This window comes from Salvelinus sp. IW2-2015, linkage group LG18, assembly GCF_002910315.2.
Source record: "Salvelinus sp. IW2-2015 linkage group LG18, ASM291031v2, whole genome shotgun sequence".
In the NCBI taxonomy this organism is placed as follows: Eukaryota; Metazoa; Chordata; class Actinopteri; order Salmoniformes; family Salmonidae; genus Salvelinus; species Salvelinus sp. IW2-2015.
The window spans coordinates 19,614,413-19,631,422 of NC_036858.1; the positions used below are offsets into that span (position 1 = coordinate 19,614,413).

A 17,010-nucleotide genomic window follows, 5' to 3' on the forward strand; every position below is an offset into this window, starting at 1 on the left:
TATCACCATTCTGAACAGTTGTAACCTCCTTGCATCTGCAAAAACCCGAGCCTTACTTATGATTCAGTACTACACAAATTGATKTAATTATTTATTTACTAGCTAATTAAATGGGAACACAGGATAAACATACACACTTTGCACTGGTTATTGACTGGGGACTTAATACTCTGAAAACAGGTCCCTAGCGGAATGGCAACAACATGGCTGCTTGTTAAAGAAGAGATGGAGAGGGAGTGAGAGAAKGACAGAGACACTTAACATTGGTACATTCAGAAACTACTCTCACCTACAGTAACCATATATTTGCACACAAACCGCCGCCCGCTTTGAGTAAGAAAACATTAATGTATCTACGTGAAATCATTAATGTATTTAYGTGAAATGCCTGGGTTCTCCGGGGATCTCTCTCGGTGAAGAAGGTAGCCTTGGAAAGGGAGTTGGACCTTTTTTCGCGGCACACTTGTAAGGCTCTGATTGTCCGAAATGGTTCCGACAAGTCTTCTACTGTTGTCCTTCTCTGTATCTGTCCGGTATCCGGTGACATGTCGTGTGGTCCTGAACAGAACTACAGAGTTGACTTTCCTTCCATCCACTTTTGAAGAGGCTTCTTTAAAGATAGGCTAGCCAGCCGTATCGATGGTTTGAGCAGAGTAAAAGGATGGTCCTACTTAAATTAGCTTTTGAAGATACTTTACTTAGGACAGTTAATCAGCCGTACCAGTGATTGTCCGGGGGGCGGGGGGGGAGGGGGGGGGGGGGTTATTGTCTTCACCTCGTGTTGAGATTCAAAGTTCAAACCACTTTAAACGTGCAGCTGCAGCTTCACGTCTTTCTGGTCTGGTATGTTACTTTCTTAACACATAATTTATACAGTTTGCAGGAAAGGGGCGGTTCTGGCCGGCTGACACACTTTCTGACCTCACTCAGGGGCGGTGACTACTCGCTGTGCAAAGTTATAAAAAACAATTATCTCTTATGGCTTCTTAAATCACATCCCTCTCTCAACACAAACACTTTCATTATTTTTCATATTACATGCACCATGCATAGTATGGAAACGTCATACATGTAGTGGGTATACTTCAAACTAGAGACAATTTTTWAAATTACCTTGCTTAAAATTACCTTGCTTAATTTAATTTATGTTTTCTGACACATCCCCCTTCCAGCAGGACAATGACCCTAGGCATACTGCTAAAGCAACACTTGAGTGGTTTAAGGGGAAACATTAAAATGTCTTGGAATGGCCTAGTCAAAGCCCAGACCTCAATCCAGTTGAGAGTCTGTGGTATGACTTAAAGTTTGCTGTACACCAGCGGAACCCATCCAACTTGAAGGAACTGGAGCCGTTTTGCCTTGAAGAATGGGCAAAAATCCCAGTGGCTAGATGTGCCAAGCTTATAGAGACATACCCCAAGAGACTTGCAGCTGTAATTTCTGCAAAAGGTGGCTCTACAAAGTATTGACTTTTGTGGGGCTGAATAGTTATGCACACTCAAGTTTTCTGTTTTTTTTGTCTTATTTCTTGTTTGCATCTTCAAAGTGTTAGGCATGTTGTGTAAATTAAATGATACAAACCCCCACGAAAATCTATTTTAATTCCAGGTTGTAAAGCAACAAAATATAAAAATTCCAAGGGGGGTGAATACTTTCACAAGCCACTGTATTTATGATGCAAGATTCTTTGTAGATCAGTCAGTCGGCAGTTACCTGCACTGTCAGCTGCAATGTTGAACAAGCTCACTAAAACTCACTTGTTATAATCGAACTCTGAGAGTATTTTTCAATGGAAGCTTCTGTAACATCAGATATTTACAGTGCGATAGCATTTTCCTTGGGCCGTTACACTCCTCAATTTTTACAAATGATATGCCACTTGTCTTACAAGAAGCTAAAATGACAATATATGTTGATGATTGCACACTATACATCAGCACCTACAGCCAGTGAGCTCACTGAGACTCTTAGCAAGGAGTTATAGTCAATGTCAGAATGGGTAGTTAACAATAAAYTGGTCTTAAATACATCCAAGCATTGTATTTGGTTCAAAGCATTCTCTTAGACCTCGAGCTAAACACGAGTTGTGCATAAAGGGTGTGACCATTGATCAAGTTGAAGAACCGGAACTCCTAGGAGTAAAATTGGATGGTCAGTTATCATGGTTAAGTCATATTGACAAAGTTGTTGTGAAGATGGGGTGAGGTATGTCTGTTATAAAAAGATATTCTACGTTTTTGACACAAATATTAACTGTACTAATTGTTCAGGCTTTGTTCTTGTCCCATCTTCATTACTGTCCGGTAGTATGGCCAGGTGCAGCAAAGAAAGACCTAGCAAAGCTGCATCTGGCTCAAAACAAAGCAGCACGCCTTGCTCTTAACTGCACATACATAACTAACATCAACAACATGCATGATAGTCTTTCATGGTTGAGGGTTGAGGAGAAATTGACTTCTCTTCTAGTCTTTTAAGAAACATTTCTGTGTTGAAAATGCCTAACTACTAATCTATTTGCATACACCTCAAACAGACATACATACCTCACCAGACACGCCACTGTGGATTTCTTCACGGTACCCAAACCAAGTACAGATTTAATGCGTTGCTCAGTTATGTATAGAGCCATATCATCGTGAAATTACATCTGTCCTCAGTTGCAACACTCACTACCGAGTTCCAAACTGCCTCTGGAAGCAACGTCAGCACAAGAACTGTTCGTCTGGAGCTTCATGAAATGGGTTTCCTTGGCCGAGCAGCCGCACACAAGCCTAAGATCACAATGCGCAATGCCAAGCGTCGACTGGAGTGGTGTAAGCTCACCGCCATTGGACTCACGCTTCACCATTTGGCAGTCCGACAGACGAATCTGGGTTTGGCGGATGCCAGGAGAACGCTACCTACCCGAATGCATAGTCCTACTGTAAAGTTTGGAGCAGGAGGAATAATGGTCTGGGGCTTATTTTCATGGTTCGAGCTAGGCCCCTTTGTTCCAGTGAAAGGAAATCTTAAAGCTACAGCATACAATTATATTCTAGACAATTCTGTGCTTCTAACTTTGTGGCAACAGTTTGGGAAGGCCCTTTCCTGTTTCAGCATGACACTCATTAATGCTCTMGTGGCTGAATGGAAGCAAGTCCCTGCAGCAAAGCTCCAACATCTAGTGGAAAACCTTCCCAGAAGAGTGGAGGCTGTTATAGCAGCAAAGGGGGACCAACTCCATATTAATGCCCATGATTTTGGAATGAGATGTTTGATGAGCAGGTGTCCACATACTTTGTCATTCATTACATTTTCATCAAAAACAACTTTATATCTAAGGTGCCTTTGAATTGACAGCCTGCACATGCGCAGTTTGGCTCGAGATGACCGTTAGACTCAGTGACGTGATTCAGCACATGAGTTTAACTCATAGAATTAGGAATTAGAATACTAGAAAGGGCATGAACCTTCTTATGATGTGATAAAGCGCAGCCATTTTGGTCAGGGAGTTGGTCCATGGTTTGCCAGTGCTGTGATAAGATATTTWGTAAAATAATGAATTTGAAGAATTTATTTGCACTGTATGTTTGCTAGCTAACTAGCCAGACAGTTTTCGAGGAATGATTCCATAAATGTTTTAAAATGAACTGCCAATATGTCTACATTCCATTCAAACAATGCAGTCAATCCACAGCCATACACTGACTGAAATCAGTTGATGATAGGACTTAGACAAGTTGTAAATGCAACAAGTTCTGATATTGTGTCATATAATAGCACTCACAGCTTTCCAAGAAAACTAAAAATTGAGATCTGATTACATACATATTACATGAAATGTGTATAAAACCTGTATGGTATTTATAATTCTAGGTATTATACAATTTGTGATATATCAAATGCCTTACTTTYATTTTCCTGCATAAGTAAAATCAGGATGATGCCTCTAGTGCCATTCATTCCAATTAGACTGGTTTGGATTTCTCCCTGACCAATCCATTTTCACCCCATTCTGGAAGTTTGAGAGTTTTTTACATTTCCCCTCTAGTAATTGAATAGGATAACTAGCCAATTTCGCCATGACATCACCTACAAGCCTGATCAGGGATTTTTATTCGACAAGCAGTTCCTGCCTATCTTCATTCTGTACTAATTTTGCTTTAGCCCTATGCTTTTGCCCTAACACTCAAACGTGCCCATTGGTTCACCCTGACATAAAACTCACAATAGACATTTATGTTTCAACATAACTCATCCTATTATCTCATACACTGCGTTTATTGTGCAAAACATTTATTACAAGGTAGCTTTTATAGATGTTGTAGTACGTGATAATAATCATATGTCCCATCAATTTGGCACCTCGCCTGTTTTTGCCTCTAAAATTGCGTCATGGGTCATGACATCTCCATGAGCCGAGGGGATTAAAATTMTGTTTGTTGCTAAGCAACGATGTTAGTTGTCACCTCGATTCAAATGACTGCCTGGAGGAGAGGCGAGAGCTAGCATAGAAAACATATGTTGGTGTTCAAATACAACATAACACACGAGTCAATCAGAAAAAAAGAAAAAAGGATTACTCAAAAAAGTATAAGGTGAGATGATTCAGTTTTGGGTTTTGCCTTTGTTATTGATCCAAAGTGTGTTGGTTTGATCATGACAGCCAGCCATGGCAAGTGTATTGGCAACTAGCTAGCTAGCTAGATTAATTTAGCTAGCTAGTTAAAGGTATACCCAGCGATGTGAAGTAGATGCACAAAGGAAACAGCATAGTGGGTCAATTACCGCAACAACTACGAGCGTTGAAACTTCTCTACCAAACTTCTCTGCTGTGTTGGTCCTGTTGCTACCACSGTGTAACAGCGTGAAGCAATCCGTGCACATGCACAAATACTGTGTGTGACTGTTGCCGCATTCAAAACAACTGGGAACTCCGGAAATCTCTGCCTCAGGAAAAAACAAGCTCAGACTGGGAAAAATCGTTTAGAACAATCATCCAACTTTGACCTATTTTTTTTCCCGAGTTCCCAGTTGTCTTGAAAGCACCATTAGTGAGGTCATTGAACTATAAAACAACTGGAGATAGCGTCCAAGATGGCCAACCGTTATTTTCAATGTAATCTACTCACGTTCACCGTATCTGCCATGTTCGAGATTTGGGTTTACTGGGATAATTAATGGAAAAAATGTTTTTATTGTCACATTCAGATGCAGTGAAATCTGTTGTTTTACAGGGTCAGCCATAGTAGTGTGGCGTTACTGGAGCAAATTAGGGTTAAGTGTCTTGCTCAARGCCACATCGACAGACTTTTCGCGTTGTCTGCTCCGGGATTCTTTATACAGTTAYGGAAGTTACACATAAATCGTAATTTTGAGTCATTTCGGGGAGCATTTTAACCAACCCTAGCCTAACTAATGTCCTAACCTTAACCGAATGTTTCTAACCTGCTACGTTAATTATCCGAACCTGCTACGAAAATACAAATCTGATCCATACTGCAAATCATCTATTTTCTGTAACAAATGTTTTTTATAGGTTAAATTGGGTTTATTTGATCTGTGTTTTCATAGTTTACGTAATTCCTTACACTTCGATCACACCGACAGTGTCATTGTATTTTGGTACACCAGATTACATTCATTTCATTTCCAATGAAACGCTCTGTTTGCCTTGCAACATTGCGTTGCAGAGCGTTCGGTGTGGTGCATACCTTGGATTTATCAAACGTATGCGTCAGACTGTATGCGTAGATGGCTTGACAGAAATGGTATAAGAAGGTGAATGTTGAACTTTTGTTGCATACATATCCAGATGACGCTGCGTACTATTTTGCACAAGAACACTGTCGGTGTGTTCGAAGCGTTACTCATGATGATTAATTTGTGTGTGCCCCTTTTTAAGAGTGTACAGCAATCCACTGCCGGAAAGAAGCTCGAGTAAAATAGGTCTTGATTTTCTAACGGTTTGAGCTAGAGACAAGCGATTTTCTGCATTGTAAAGGTGCAACCACTGAGACGGAGCCATGCTCCGTTTGTTTCTATGACAGAGCCTCATCAGACTTGCCTCTGCTAGTGGTTCTCCCAACAAAGTAAAATGATACAAATGACKTTGCTCGTGGTGCACTCCTCTCAAATGATACAAATGAAACAACAGTCTGAGCACACTGGACTTTAAACAACGATACAGATGTAACCATTTGCCATTCAATGTATTATCTGAGAGGCACTGGTGCTCCCARGTCAAAATTCCAGGTGCATTCCACAGGTCATGTTTATAAGTCAGTGTTCCAAAAAATGACCACGATTAGGAAAAGAGTTGTCCTCCYGTACCAGTCCTCCCGTATCTCCAAAGGGGTATAGGGGGTATGGCTTAAGGTTCAATTAGGGACTGGGATAGAGGATAAATAATAACATACTCAAGCTAAGTGTATTATGTCATTGATTGTCCATTTAAAATGTTCACACAATCACCACTGAACATTTGGGTCTGAAAACCATGATCTGAGAGCACTATGTGGACAATCAAAATATGTGAGAGATCAACTTGTGAATATCMTCTCTATCGTAAACGGTTCTAGAAAGCTCAGAAGGGGTGTGTTGATCAACATAAGTACATCAGATTCTTAAGTAGAGGGGCAGCACTCAATATAGATTTTTCAAAGTTACTTGATGTTTTTTTGTGTTCATTGAGGGAGAGGAGCCACCTTCGGTAGAAGTCGTGACACTCATTCCGTGGAGGGCCTAGTTTCTGCAGGTTTTTTGTTTTTTCTTTCAATTAAAACCCAGCCAATCAGGTTTGGGGAGTACCTTACTAATTAATCAGTGACCTTAATTCATCAATCAAGTACAACGGAGGAACAAAAAGCCGCAGACACTGTGCCCCTGGTGGAACGAGTTTGACACCTGCTTTAGATGTTAATGTTAATTATCCTTCATTATATTTGTCAAACATGACTGGCGTTTTGGCCTATATTTATGTACTTAATAAAAGTCTCATTAAAGTTTGGCTACATTTTCTGGCGCCTCCCTCATGTCAGCATCATTTTGGACATGAGGCTGTAGCCAATATGTATATCACCTACACTTTGACATGTAGGCTTTTTTWWAAATGTATGTACATGAAAAATAGATTTGAATATTATTCCAATGTTGGCCTATCTGATCCAATTCTAATCGGACTAATTGTTTGATATTATTTGTTGTGCTTTTTTGTACTTGTCCAWTCGGACAACTTAAATCTATATTCTTCTTGTCCGACTATTTATTTTAGTTGAGCGGACAAGAGGACAAGCGTAAATGTCGAGTCGTGAACCTCAAACATGAGATGGTCAGAGATGTAGGGTTGTCTGGTCTGCACTGCCTGCAATGTAAAGGTATGCCATTGGTTGAAGGACCAACCACAAGCGCATTGGTGGTGCATCGGCACAGGGTGGGAACAGTGGAGGAAAAAAACATAAGTATTATTGAGCATTGGGGATATCATTACACAGATCAAGACACAGTCTGCCATGTAACAAAGTAACTGAGTCGAGGCAGATTGAGTGTAGTATTGAGAATAGCATGGAGTGTAATTGAGAAGCTCAAGTTGTTATTAGATAGAATGTCATGGCCCCGCCCCCTGTGGGGAAACCTCCTGTGGTTACCTAGGTTACCCCATTGGCTCACAGAAAAAATGTCAACTTTTGCAAACGCAATTTTCTTATTGTCTGCTTGATTTTGTAAATTACAAAACAACATTTAAGAAAATTACAACATGTCTAAAGATGACTTTTCAATATTGCCTGCTTCCGAGCATTCTCACTAYTTAGAAAAATGTGACTGACTGGCTCGATTCGGTCTTATGTAGCAAMATTTGAAATTGTGTTTTTTACATTGGATAAAAGTAGAGACTCAGAGCTAGAAAATGGTATATCATACACTGCAGTTGAGAAACAATGGGAAAGTAATTCTGCTTTGAAAGTTGATAAACTTGTAACACCACTTTTGAGAAAATGGCCCTTGAATTTTTCGGTACACCTACTGGAGAGCTCATTCTTTGTCTAGACCCATTCAGCATTGTTCACACCATCTTAAACTTTAGCACCACCCATCTCTTTAAGGATTCACATGTAAGGCCATGTGCTAAACAGAGTGAGTACTTTATTTTACTAAACATCCAAMGTTTTCAAGACTAAAGGCTGGTTTATACTACGTCTATCGACATGTCTATACAGTTGTCACAGTGACATCATGAACATTCTATTGTCGTCAGACATCAAACTTGCCGTTGCCGTTATGAAATAGTATAAACACAAAAATGACAGGCTGCATGACATCAACAGCCTGGTGATCCAAAATAGCATAACTGGTGTATTTTAAGCTATTTTTAAGCTAGCCAAGACCAACACCACAAACAAGCAGACTATACAGCTACAACTAGTGAGTGGAATTACAAACCGACTATACTAAACAAGTTAAATGTCTTACATGTGCCTACTTGGACACCAGGTCCYCACATTTCACACTCTCCCACGCCGAATAGCCTGAAGCCCAGTGCTCTAGTTGAGAACTAAAAGACAGATGTCAKTGTCTTCTCTTTACAGCAATAACCATTTCCTTTCCAAACTATGTTWTCCTGCAATGWAATTGGGGGTTGAGKAGAGATATTAAAATATATGACTGTTTTCTATTAGTTTACAATTCTAGACTTGGCGAACGGGGAATGGGAACAATATCAAATTAGGAAGATGSCATTTTTTCGCCCTTGGCTTGCAGGCCTGCTCCTGCTAATGTAAAAAATGTAGGCTTACAAACTAGTCCACTAAGCAACACGGTGCTGGATCAAGGTGAGCGCTTTTCTCTGCAATGGCTCGCATAGTTTTCCATGGTCCAGAATACGTTTATTTTTGTGCTCAGTTTTATTAGCCACAATCTTGTCTTTACTAATTTAGTTTCAACACCCCTCTCGCTCTCTCTCACACACAAAAACCCATTATAATTATGCATTAGCCTACAAAGAAATGTGCACGCTGTTCACAAAAGGCTTTTTTGTTAACAGACATGAGTTAAATTAACTTAAGGTGTCTGCATGCATCCCAGCCGAAACAGTTCTGAACAGTATGTTTATATATTATGACAACGTTTTGTGACGTTTTTGTTTGTTTTGGTTTTTGGCAAGGGTTTTTTTCGGGTTTGTGCACACCATATTTTTKGGGGAGGCAAGTTGGAGTAGGCAGCCGAAGTCTACGCCCCTTGTCGGTGATTGGTCAACAGTAGCGATTCTTCTTCGGTGATAGTTAACGGCAGTTGGCATCCAATATGTTGCATTACCGCCCCCAACTGAATTATAGTATAAATCCATTACACTTTATTATAAAAAATGGGACAGGGGAACCCCCCCAAAAAATATATAAAATAATTATAGACAGTACCAGTCAAAAGTCTGGACACACCTAATCATTAAAGAGTTTTTCTTTATTTGTACTATTTTCTACATTGTAGAATAATAGTGAAGACATCAACACTATGAAATAACACATACGGAATCATGTAGTAAACCAAAAAGTGTTAAACAGATCAAAATATATTTTATATTTGAGATTCTTCAAAGTAACCACCCTTTGCTTTGATGACAGGTTTGTACACTCTTGGCATTCTCTCAACCAGCTTCATGAGATAGTCACCTAAAATGCATTTCAATTAACAGGTGTGCCTTGTTAAAAGTTCATTTGTGGAATTTCTTTCCTTCTTAATGCGTTTGAGCCAATCAGTTGTGTTGTGACAAGGTAGGGGGGTATACAGAAGATAGCCTTATTTGGTAAAAGACCAAGTCCATATTATGACGAGAACAGCTCAAATAAGCAAAGAGAAACGTCAGTCCATCATTACTTTAAGACATGAAGGTCAGTCAATCCAGAATATTTCAAGATCTTTGAAAGTTTCTTCATGTGCAGTCGCAAAAACCATCAAGCGCTCTGATGAACCAGGCTCTTATGAGGACCGCCACAGGAATGGACCCAGAGTTACCTCTGCTGCAGAGGATAAGTTCATTAGAGTTACCAGCCTTAGAAATTGCAGCCGAAATAAATGCTTCACAGAGTTCAAGTAACAGACACATCTTAACATCAACTGTTCAGAGGAGACAGCATGAATCAGGCCTTCATGGTCGAATTGCTGCAAAGAAACCACTACTAAAGGGCACCAATAAGGAGAAGAGACTTGCTTGGGCCAAGAAACACGAGCAATGGACATCTGTCCTTTGGTCTGATGAGTCCAAATGTGAGATTTTTTGTTCCAACCGATGTGTCTTTGTGAGACGCAGACGCAGGAGGATCTCCGCATGTGTGGTTCCCATTGTGAAGCATGGAGGAGGAGGTGTGATGGTGTGGAGGTACTTTGCTGGTGGACACTGTCAGTGATTTATTTACAATTCAAGGCACACGTAACCAGCATGGCTACCACAGCATTCTGCAGCAATATACCATCGCATCTGGTTTGCACTTAGTGGGACTATCATTTGTTTTTCAACAGGACAATGACTCAACGGAGCTCCAGGCTTTGTAAAGGTTATTTGACCAAGAAGGAGAGTGATGGAGTGCTGCATCAGATGACCTGGCCTCCACAATCAGTTGGACCACAGAGTGAAGGAATGGCAGCTAACAAGTGCTCAGGATATGTGGGAACTCCTTCAAGACTGTTGGAAAAGCATTCAAGGTGAAGTTGGTTGAGAGAATGCCAAGAGTGTGCAAAGCTGTCATCAAGGCAAAGGGTGAAGTCTAAAATGTAAAATACATTTTTATTTGTTTAACACTTCTTTAGTTACTACATGATTCCATGTAGCAAATAGTTCTAAGAAAGAAAAACCCTTGAATGAGTAGGTGTGTCCAAAGTTTTGACTGGTAATGTAAGTATTCAGACCCCTTGACTTTTTCCACATTTTGTTACATTACAGTCTTATTCTAAAAGGGATTACATTGTGTTTTCCCCCTCAATTTACACACAATACGCCATAATGACAAAGCAAAAACAGGTTTTCAGATTTCTTTGCAAATTTGTTTTAAAAAACAAAACAAAAACTGGGGTCCTCCCGAGTGGTGCAGCGGTCTACGGCACTGAATCGCAGTGCTAGAGGCGTCACTACAGACACGTGTACGATCCCAGGCTGTATCACAACCAGCCGTGATCGGGAGTCCCATAGGGCGGTGCACAATTGGCCCAGCGTCGTCTGGGTTAGGCAAAGGTTTGGCTGGGGGGGGCTTTACTTTGCTCATCGTGCTCTAGCGACTCTTTCTGTCAGGTCGGGCGCCTGCAGGCTGACCTCGGTCGTCAGATGAAGTGTTTCCTCTGACACATTGGTGCGGCTGGCTGCCAGGTTAAGTGGGCGTTGTGTCAAGAAGCAGTGCGGTTTGGTTGTGTTTTGGAGGACGCACCCCTCTCCCAAGTCCATACGGGAGTTGCAGCGATGGGACAGGACTGTAACTACCAATTAGATACCACGAAATTGGGAAGAAAAAGTGGTTATAAGGGCACAAGGCGAGACCCAGGTGCAGACATAGGAGGCAGATGGTTAGAGTGTTTGTTGTTTATTTAATCCAAAAGGAGTAGGCAAGAGAATGGTCATGGACAGGCACAAGGTCAAAACAAGATTCTGAATCCAAGAGGTAAAGAGTGGCAGACAGGCTCAATGTCAGGGCAGGCAGAAGGGTCAGGCAGGTGGGTACGGAGTACAGAAAAAACAGGCAAGGGTCAAAACCGGAAAGAAAAGAGAATAGAAAACAGGAGCACAGGAAAAACACGCTGGTTGACTTGTAAACATCCAAGACGAACTGGCACAGAGAGACAGGAAACACAGGGATAAATACACTGGAGGAAATACACTACAAGCGACACCTGGAGGAGGTGGAGACAATCACAAGAACAGGTGAAACAGATCAGGGCGTGACAGGGGTAAAATAATCAAAATAAAATGTAAAATATAAAGAAAATAGCTGTGCAGCGACACTCCCCATCCAACCTGACAGCGCTTGAGAGGCTCTGCAAAGAAGAATGGGAGAAACTCCTCAAATACARGTGTCCCAAGCTTGTAGCGTCATACCCAAGAAGACTCAAGRCTGTAATAACAGCCAAAKGCGCTTCAACAAAAAAACKATTTRATCCATTTTAGAATAAGGCTGTAACGTAACAAAATGTGAAAAAAGTCAAGGTGTCTGAATAATTTCTGAATGCACTGTGTATATAAAATATACATCTATTTTTAATTACCCTACCAACTAACCCTATACTCATTCAAACTCATGACCTTATTCCATTACTTTACATTTTTTACCCCTTTTTCTCTCCAATTTCGTGATATCTCTGCAACTCCTGTACGGACTCGGGAGAGGTGAAGGTCGAGAGCCGTGCGTCCTCCGGAACACTACCCCGCCAAGCCGCACTGCTTCTTGACACAATGCTCGTTTAACCCGGAAGCCAGCCGCACCAATGTGTCGGAGAAAACACTGTACACCTGGCGACCATGTCAGCGTCCATTGCGCCCTGCCCACCATGCCACAGGAGTCGCTAGAGCGCGATGGGACAAGGACAACCCGGCCGGCAAAACCCTTCCCTAACCCGGATGACGCTGGGCCAATTGTGCGCCGCCTCATGGGTCTCCCGGTCGTGACACAGCCTGGGATCGAACCAGGATCTGTAGTGACGCAGCTAGCACTGCGATGCAGTGCCTCAAAGCACTGCGTCACTCGGGAGGCCCTTATTCCATTACTTTAACCCAGTCTGATCCTAACACAGGCCAACGACCTTAGAGGATGGGATATTACCACTCAACACACACTCTAACCTAACTCTTCTGAAGTCAAAWCTCATACCCCCAAGTACYTCTCTCAGCTGCCACCACAACATCTATTTTCTGTATCTTACATTCCATCTCTGCGATACAGTTGATAACCATCGCTATGAACGCTAAGAAGCCAACCTTACTGAAACATATTGGCCTATCCCTCAGTTCTGGCACAGATCTACTATTCACAGGGATCCTCTCAGATTCCCCCACCCWTGATCCACCCTCTACTTTCTTYAATGCCTTAGCATATGATACCATCTGCACTACTCTGACCCTGGCCACCTTAACCTGCCTCTCTCGCACAACAGTAGGGATTCTTCAATTAAGTGTTTGTCATTCAACGAGAAGCTAATCATTTTCATGCACATTGTTTTCACTTGAAAAATACTACACCAAACATCTTAGTTTGCAGCAAAAACGTCAAAATGAATGACAGATTTCTAGAGTTATCTTAGATTAATTCTGACTATTTTGAGGAAGTGTATACTGGTTACGGCATCTCAAAATGGACAAACAGTGCTATTGCTTCTTTTTTCTTGTGTTTCAAGCGTAGGTCTTTTCAGGGAGTATGTGAGCACACGTTCGTTTCGCGTAGCCGACTTTGGCTAGGCACCAGCCTAAATGAAGCATGCGGATGCCTTTAGGTTGCAGTGATACTGTTACTGAATCTTGTCCTGTGCTTAGGCTACGAAACACTTTAGGAATTGGATTTTGCTAGCCTGCATAGATGCATGCAATGTTTTATGATGAAGGTGATCAATCAGTCAGCACCYCCTACTTAAAATAGCTTCCTGCAGCTTTGCCTTGTATGCAACCATCTAATCTAGGCCTACRAAAAGGAAATTGTACAATATGACTGATGTCTATCTAACCTGGAGGGAATTATTGTCGAAAGACAAAGTTTGTGGCACTGATTGACCCAATGACAAAGAGTGAATATGTGACTGACCGGCTCAAATTGGTCTTTTAAAAAAAAACTTTGGACAAAAGTAGAGACTCAGAGCTACAAAATGGTATATCATACGCTGCATTTTTGAGGAACAATGGGAAAGCAATTCTGCTTTGAAAGTTGATAAACTTGTAAACTCACTTTTGAGAAAAGGACCTTGGATGTTTTGTTACCTACTGACGAGCTCTTCTTTGTCAACACCCATTCAGCATTGTTCACACCCTCTTAAGCCAGCCCCACCCGTCTCTTTAAGGATTCACATGAGGTCATGTGCTAAACAGTGAGTAGTGTAGTAAAGATCAAGACTAACAGTGGTAGTAGCCTACAATAAGGAAATATTCCAGGTGAACAGAAAGTGTCCAGATAAAAATATTAGATGACGCTTACCTAGACACACTTCATGTGAAAGAAATGCTATAACCCCCAGCCACATCCAGTGGTCGAAAAAGTACTAAATTGTCATACTTTAGTATGAGTATAAATCATTTCAAATTCCTTATATTAAACCAAACGGCAAWWTTWWWWWWAWTTTTTTTTTTTTTAATTGTCTGATAGCCAAGGGCACATTCCAACACTCAGACATAATTTACAAACAAAACATTTGTGTTTAGTGAGTCTGCCAGATCAGATTCAGTAGGGATCACCAGGGATGTTATATTGATAAGTGTGTGAATTGGACAATTTTCCTGTCAAAATGTAACGACTACTTTTGGTTTGTAAGTCGCTCTGGATAAGAGCGTCTGCTAAATGACTTAAATGTAAATGTAAATGTTGTCAGGGAAAACGTATGTAGTAAAAAGTACATTATTTTCTTTCGGAATGTGGTGAAGTAAAAGTAGGCAAAACTATAAATAGTGAAGTAATGTACAGATTACCCCCCCAAAATACTTAAGTAGTACTTTAAAGTATTTTTACTGAAGTACTTTACACCATTGCCCAATGCCTTCACACCAATACATTAGCATACTTTATATACTGTTACACCCACACTTATCACATAGTATTCCATACAAGTTAAGGCCATGCAACCTGAATTGAAACCTGAGTGAGGTGCTCATGTACAGTACATAAACAGATGCATGCGCCATATATTTGTGTGGTGCACAGTTGATACGGTCACATGATGTTTTGTGGTATGTCACAAAATCATGTTACGACACCTATAATTTTTTATTTTATATATAAATATTTTGCTAAGTCTTGCTAAGTGGATGGGTCTCTACAGAAGGTGTAAACCACGAATGAACAAGGGAATCTATATTCGAGAGCCTGTTTCTGTCCTGCTTTTGACTTTGGTGCAGGGCGTGCAATGTCCATAGCCTCTTCGTCGCAAAACTCCCTGATCATCTCAAAAAGATAAGTTTGTCTAGCTGTGTCCAGTCCAGGTGGTGCTTGTACAGGCAGATCATTTGCCTGTACAGGTAGGATGATAGGAATATGGTAGGTAGGAAGGATGTCAGCATGCACAGCAGCTGAAATCTGGTCCCGACAGTCTGAATGCTCCTTGGCAACAACACCAGGCTCCAGAGCATCGAAGCTGTAAAACAGGGAATAACAAAAAATCAGAAGACATTACAACCTTGCACAACATCAATTCACCTCCCAAGTTTAKATAAGAATAACCTCATACAATGAAAATTATTTTCACCTGAAGTGCTGGTACTGCTTGATCTGTGGCAGCGGCCTGAAGTACGGCATCAAGTATTGTTGCCTGCCATAGCTTTCCACCAGCACGGTATCATCCTCCAGTCCAACCAGCTGTTGATCCATGTCACAGTGCTGTTCTTCACAACACCAGCAATCKCAGACAGTGTTCACTCTGGTCTTTGTAGAGGCCCCAAGAGACAGAAACMATGTGAGATCAATAAAAGTAGTGCCAATCATGTTGGAGGTCAATTAAATAATCAAAACATGTTTATGCTTTGCATACCAAGTGCTGTCATCAATTCCTTGTAGAGACTGCTGCTTTTGTCACATGGGATGGCAGCAGCTTTCCACCGAATTTGGTATCAGGATAAAATGTGATTCAAAGTCACCGAATATACTTTAAGTATTTTTATTTAACATAAGTGATAAATGGTAAATTCAATTTTYGTATATACAGGTTCACTGTATCACCACGCAGGGTAAAGCAGAGAACTGACTCGAAATACAATCAACCTTTGTTATACTGTGACAGTGATAGTTCCAACTCGTCCGTTGGCCTATCACAGTAGAGGMTTGTTAGCTAGCTAACATTAAATGCAAAATGGCTAACGTTACACACAGTTCATACACGTTGATCGCCGTTTCTTCCCCATCACTGTGATCAGAAGACTCTACAATGTCTTCTTCAATGGAAATGTTTWTACCTAAATCAGGGATTTCCTCATCGTCTGAGTCATTTTTCAGAGTCAGAATGGCATGATCGTCCTCCAGAATGTAGTCCCATCATAACTTTTTCCCACTGACATTTGTCGATAGCGCCTGATAAATTAAAGGCAGCAATGTTACTGAGAGCAGTAGCAACACATTTGCAGTTCTCCATGGCTAAAGTTATATATTTTGAAAAAAACTGCATTAGAAAGGATTATGTACGTATAACGAGCAGCTCATTTTTATAGACACAAGATGTTACACCGTAGACCAATCTAAAACTCATCTCTCGGCATGTCCAGCCCACTCATTGTCTCGGCCAATCATGGCTAGCAGGAATGTTCCTGGCCTTTTCTTTGGCTAAACCAACTAGGCTCGTAATTTAACAACTTTATTCGTATTTACAGATGGCATAAAATAATGTTATTAAGGCACATGAAAGTTCACATGTTCCCGAARGCATTTCTGCCAAAAAACACWTTTTGATAAAAAAMYTTTTTTTACGTTCAAACGGCTCTCCTGTGAAGTCGTGATTTACGACATCCGCCTAGTTTCCTGAAACGGGTCACATCACAGGGGATATGGATGATGCCCTCAGCTGGAGCCAATAAAATAGGCTACTATTCGCTCAAATTGACAGATTAGTCTTTTCATTGTCTTCTCTTTTAATCAATAGACTTTTGCCTTCCAAACTATGTATTCCCGCGAWTGTATTTTTAAATATTGCAATATGCCTGGGCCTATTTTAGCTGCTTTTCACTGACACCCAATTTGAAATGCTCAGATTTTTGTTCATACTATCAAACCGACGTTTGAGTTGTGTGGTTGCAATATCAACAGTCTACAGTATCTCTAGTATATATTGGCATGCATCGTTCAATACTAAATTGAAATTGTGTGCAGCACA

General features: G+C 40.9%; 1 protein-coding gene across 2 annotated transcripts in view; it reads left to right on the forward strand.

The window, feature by feature from the left end:
* Positions 1 to 4,448: 4,448 nt before the first annotated feature.
* Positions 4,449 to 17,010, forward strand: part of LOC111977414 (WD repeat-containing protein 38) — a 60,377-nt gene continuing 47,815 nt past the window's right edge. For both annotated transcript variants that reach the window (XM_024006823.2, XM_070448376.1), the window contains exon 1: positions 4,449 to 4,577. The gene's annotated coding sequence lies outside the window, so the exon portion shown is untranslated. The remainder of the gene's footprint in view (positions 4,578 to 17,010) is intronic.